Source organism: Sapajus apella, unplaced genomic scaffold (assembly GCF_009761245.1).
Source record: "Sapajus apella isolate SASKATOON/1434 unplaced genomic scaffold, GSC_monkey_1.0 scaffold135, whole genome shotgun sequence".
Taxonomy (NCBI): Eukaryota; Metazoa; Chordata; class Mammalia; order Primates; family Cebidae; genus Sapajus; species Sapajus apella.
In genome coordinates this window covers 1,375,798-1,381,867 of record NW_022437075.1, presented here as the reverse complement: position 1 = coordinate 1,381,867, position 6,070 = coordinate 1,375,798, and positions in this window count along the sequence as shown.

The following is a 6,070-nucleotide window of genomic DNA, read 5'->3' as shown; positions in this document are numbered from 1 at the left end:
AGTGGTTTCTTGAGGTGGATGTTTAGGTTATTGATTTAAGGCTTTTTTGTTTTTTAATATAAGCTTTAAGTTCTATACATTTTTCTTACACTGCTGTTAGTTTCATCCCACAAGTTTTAATATGTTTTTGATTATCTTACTCAGTTCTAAGTTTTCCTGATTCCTTTTGAGACATCTTCTCTAACCCATGAATTATTTAGAAGTATGTTGTTTATAGTGTTTGGAGTATTCCATGCTATTTATTTGTTATTGATATCTAATTTGTTTTACATTTGATGTTACTGTTTAAATTTGTTGACTTTTTTCCTTATGACCCAGGATATAGGGTGTCTTGTTTTACATAGCTGCTTGAAAAAAATGTGTGTTCTGCTGTCACTGGGTAACGTTTCTATAAATGTTTGTATGATCCTCTTAGTTTATGGTGTTATTTAGGTCTCCTATGTCCTTGCTGATTTTCTGTGTAGTATTTCTGTCAATTGCTGAGAGAGGGATGTTGAAGTCCTGAACTATAATTGTGGAATTATCTATTCTTCCTTGAAGTTCTATCAGTTTTTGTTCCATGTAATTTAAAGCTCTGTTGTTTGGTACATACACATGTAGGTTTGCTTGGTATTCTTGGTATATTGACCCTTTTATAATTATGCAATGTCCTTTATTGCTCCTGTTAATACTCTTTATCATTTCTTTATCTAATCCATATATGGTCACTCTTACATTTTTGTTAATGTTTGCATGATTTATACTTTTTTAAACCTTATCTATACCGCTATATTTGGAGTAAGTTTCTTGTGAAGAGCATATATTCGGGTTGTGATTTTATATCCAGTTTTTTCGTTTTTGTTTTTGTTTTGTTTTTTGAGACAGAGTCTTGCTTTGTGGTCCTGGCTGGAGTATAGTGGCGCAGTCTGCAACCTACGCCTCCCAGGTTCAGGCGATTCTCCTGCCTCCGCCTCCCAAGTAGCTGGGACTACAGGTGCCCGCCACCACACCCAGCTGATTTGTGTATTTTAAGTAAAGAGGAGGTCTCACCATGTTGGCTAGGCTGGTCTTGAACTCCTGACCTCAGGTGATCTGCCTGCCTCAACCTCCCAGAGTGCTGGGATTACAGGTCTGAGTCACTCTGCCTGATCCCAGTTTGCATACTTCTGTCTTTTATTGGTGTATTTGGACTATTTAAGTTTACAATAATTATGTTAGTGTTATGTCTGCTATTTTATGATTTTTTTTGTGTGTGTTTCCTGTTGTTTTTTTCCTTGGGTTTTTTGGGTTTTTTTTCTTTTTTTTTTTTTTTTTTTTGGTCTTTTAACATTTTTTTAGAATTCCATTTGATATATTTGTAGTGTTTTAAATATATTTCTTTGTATTAATTTTTTAGTGGTTGCTTTAGGTAGTCCACTGTACATATGTAACATAATCGCAGTTAATGGTATGAAAAGTTTAGCACTTAGATGTATAGAAACCTTACTTCCATTGGTCCCTTTACCTTGCCTATTAATATAATTGTCTAAAGTAGTTCCTCTTCAAAATTGAGCACCATGTTGGAAAATGTAATTTTTGCTTCAACTGTCAAATATATCTTACAGAAGTCACAGGGAGTATTGCTTGTTGATCTCTTTACCCATTCCATTATTATTCTTTCTTGAAATTGTAAGCCACCTTCTATTAACATTTTCTATTTGGTGAACTTGTAGCCTTTTTTTCTAGGCTCTGTCTGCTGGTGACAGGTGTTCTTTGGTTTCCTTTCTCTAAAAGGGTCTTTATGTTCCCTTCATTCCTAAGGGATATTTTTGTGGGATATAAGATTTAAGGTCTGCAGTTCTTTTAGTATTTGAGAAACACGTTTGTTCCTTCTGTCCACTATGGTTTCAGATGAGAAATCTATTACCATTTAAACCATTGTTCCCTAGTTCGTAAGCGTGTCATTTTTATCAACCTGCATTCAAAGGGGTTTTTTGTTTGTTTTGTTTTTTGTAGTGTTCACAAGTTTGGTTATGAGGTGTATGACATGGAATTTTTTTGAGTTTTTCTTCAGCTTTTTGATATGTAGGTTTATGCCTTTTGCCAAATTTGGGAATTTTCAACCATTATTCCTTGAAATATTTTTTCACCCCTACTCTTTCTCCTCTCTGGAACTCCAGTGATTTGTTACTGTCTTACAGGTCTCTTGTGCTTTCATTTTTCCTGCTTCTTCTGGTCTGTTTTTCCCCTTTTTTCATATTGGTTAATTTCTATTGACTTTTTTTCAGCTCACTGATTCTTTTTTCTGCCATATGTAGTCTACTGTTGAGCTTGTCCAATGAGTTTTCATTTTGTGTTTTGTATTTTTCAGTTGTTTAATTTCTGTTTGGTTCTTTTGTACATCTTTTATTTCTTTCCTTAGTTTTTAATACTAAAGGACTCAGAATACAGACAAAACTAAGTTCCAAAGTCATGGTTTTCTGGTGGTTTGTCTCAATATTTGAATATAAATCCTAAATTATTTGGAGGAGTAGAAGTCTTGTAGTCTTTTATACTGGGCTCCTTAAATATTTCTGTTAACAGATCTTATAACTGAGGGTGATCTGCATATCACTCAGAGTTGTGTATTTCAGGGGAAGGTTGTACGTAAAATTTTCCAGCTCTGTAAGCCTCCTTATATCCTCAGTGGAGATGGGATCATTCCTCTTCTAAGATTGCTTGAACCCTTTGTTATTAGACCCACATACCCCTCCCCAACCAAACTTGTCTAGATTCTCTGTTTTTCTTTCTTTTTTTTTTTTTTTTTTTTAAAGATGAGGTTTCACCATGTTGGCCAGGCTGGTCTTGAACTCCTGACCTCAGGTGATCCGCCCCCCTTGGCCTCCAAAGTGCATGGATTACAGGCATGTGCCACCACGCCCAGCCTGATCCTCTGTTTTTCATACTTTGTTGTTTAGTCTCCTCCTTATTAACCAACTAATTTCTCATAATCTATAGCTTTCATATTTCAAGCCTCATTTCCAACCTATTTCATCCTTCCTTGCCTGTCAAGCTCTACTTATTCCTTGTTTTTCTCACACACATGTCCTGAGTAACTATTCTGTGCACTACCTGTCCCCACCCCTTTACATTTTCATTTACTCCCCAGATACTACTAAATGGCTGTTCCAGTAGTATCTTTTACTCGCCAGATACTACTAAAGGGCAACTTCCACCACTGTTGCCTGACTTAAGCAGGTCTCACAAAAGTCACTTTTGGGGCCGGGCGCGGTGGCTCACGCCTGTAATCCCAGCACTTTGGGAGGCCGAGGCGGGTGGATCGCGAGGTCAAGAGATCGAGACCATCCTGGTCAACATGGTGAAACCCCATCTCTACTAAAAATACAAAAAATTAGCTGGGCATGGTGGCACGTGCCTGTAATCCCAGCTACTCAGGAGGCTGAGGCAGGAGAATTGCCTGAACCCAGGAGGGGGAGGCTGCGGTGAGCCGAGATCGCGCCATTGCACTCCAGCCTGGGTAACAAGAGCAAAACTCCATCTCAAAAAAAAAAAAAAAAAGTCCTTTTTGACCCCCACTCCTTCCCCTGGCTCTCTTTTTGGACCTCTCTACTGCCAAATCTCTGACTTGAAGGTCCTTTCCTGGCCTCTGTGAATTCCTTTTGTTTTCCTTTTTAGGGTCTGTGTCTTTCTTCCGTCTGTAAAACAACTTTACTTCCCACCATCTGTCGTGATCCTTGCTGTTGTCTAACTTGTCATTCACCCTATAAGTGAGTTAATTTGCGCTGAAGACACTTTACTCTCAATGATCTACAGAGTTTCCACAAATCCACGTCTCCAGGCTGGATGTTTCTCATGTCATTATCCACTGGTTATCATTCCACGCCTTTTCTGTATTTGTACTCACTGAGCCTATATGCATGTATCATGTGGCCATGACCTTGGCCATGGAGATGCACCCGTAATCATCATAAGAGAACAAAAACTACAGTATTACTATGTATTAGATGTTGTTTTGAATGTTTTACATGCATCAGCTCTTTTAACCTTTATGACAGCTCCATGTGGTACAGTGTTATTTTCTCCCTTTAACAAATGAAAAAACTGAGGTACAGAAAGATAAGGAATTTGTCAAAAGTTTCACAGTTATGAAATTTGGGTTTGGAGACTGGAAGCCACTACACTGGTTTCAGAATCCATGTCCTTATCTCTTTATTGCTTCTTTTAAGGTGGGTTTTTGTTTCCTGGTCACCACTTATTTTTACTAAAATGGGTCAAACTGTGTTCATTTATTTATAATATATTCTCATTTGATAGTACATCTTGTCCATTCTCTCAAGCAAATGAGATAGACCAAACTCACTCTTTAATGGCTGCATCAGCTTTAATGACCGTAGAAAAGACAGAGAATATCTGGGTTTGAGGAAATGTGGGAGGGGGTGGGGAGAAGGAGTAGAGAAGGGCTAAGGCATGCATGTGGTTTTAGGTGCCTGAAGAACATCAGTTAGTCCCCCTAATTTCTGTCTTGTTACTCAAACCAGACATATTGTGGCCACTTCTTTTTCCTTTATCATCCCCACATCCAACCACTGCCCCATTCCTTTTTGTTCCTTAGTAGACCCTCAATATATATGTGTGTTTTGGTGAATGGCCATACACAGCAGAGTATTTTTATTATTATAATTTTTAGTTTCCCTACCATGTTTACCACAAAGCTGTGCATATAGGTGGCACCATATATGGCATACCTTGACCTCAAAGAGAAACTACATAGACTTTTATGGACCTATGTACGCAATTTTAGAAATCAGAATGAATGACTGCTGGAGTCCTCAAGACCCCTTCCAGATTTGATGATTTGCTAGAAAGACACAGGACTCAGCATTTTGTCATACTTAATGGCTGTGATTTACCACACTGAAAGAATCCAAAGCAAACTCAGTAAAAGAAGGCTCAAACTGAAGTCCAGAAGAAACCAGGCACAATCTTCGAGGATCTTATCTCAATATAAATCACACAGGATGTGCTTAATTGAAGCTCCATCTGGGACTTAGAACAGCATGTGTGAGATGTGTTCCACAAAGTCTTACTGGGCACCCATTGCTCAGAGTTAGTATTGGACTCATTTTCTAGCACATACCATAATTCCAGACCTCCAGAAGAATAGGAGGTGTTCAGCATAAGCCACATTGTTTACACAGACAATTTAGGCACGTGGAGCTACTTCTCTTTACTGGTAACAATGGGAAACCTCCCAAAACCTCAAGTCCCAGACTGCAGCCAAGGGTGAACCTTGCAAGATCAAACAATAGCAGTCTCTGGCCTGCTGTGTTGTCTCTTTTTCACAGTAACTTAAGTGGAAAAAGGCTGAGTTAGCTTACATTTCTGTAACATTAAGCAAATAAAATTTTCTATAACAAAAACTATAGCTTTGAAATGAAGGCTTATATACCTGTAAACCATTGTAACCAAGAAAAAAAAAATCACAGTGAAAATACTTAAACTAGCCAGGATTTAATTCAGTGATGACGGGGAACAGAGGAGGTCTTGTGAGAAGGGATCTTGCCTCTGCCTAGTATCTTTCATAGATATGCTTCAAGTGGTTTGACTTGCAAATACACCTTTGTTGGCTTTTATTTCAGCAAAGATGTGATGGGTAGGTAAATGGTATGTTCTTTCAGTAGCACATATGTCAGTTTCTCATCCACTGTTTGCTCTTGCTATCTCTGTTGTTCTGGCCACAACAGAGATAGTTGAAGAATATGGGGTTCATTATTATGAACCCTGTATCATTAGATGTGGATAATTTGAGATTAAAGAATATGTTGTTCCAGGCTTAGTCACTTTCATAGATCTGTCTGTGAGTTTCACGTGGAGGAAGTGGGAGCAGTAGGCACCAGCTGAGAGGGCCCTTACAGAGACATGGTGCTAGAGACCTTGAGGAATCTGGTCTCTTGTATGTGTAGCGCCTCTTTGTACTCAAACTCTGGCCCACAGCCAGCCTTTCCATTGTGGGAAGCTGAGGAGGCTCCACAATGCTTAGTGATGTATTTTAATTTTGAGGATTGAAGATTTTTAATGATTGATAAGTGGATTATTTTTGCTCATAGCAAAA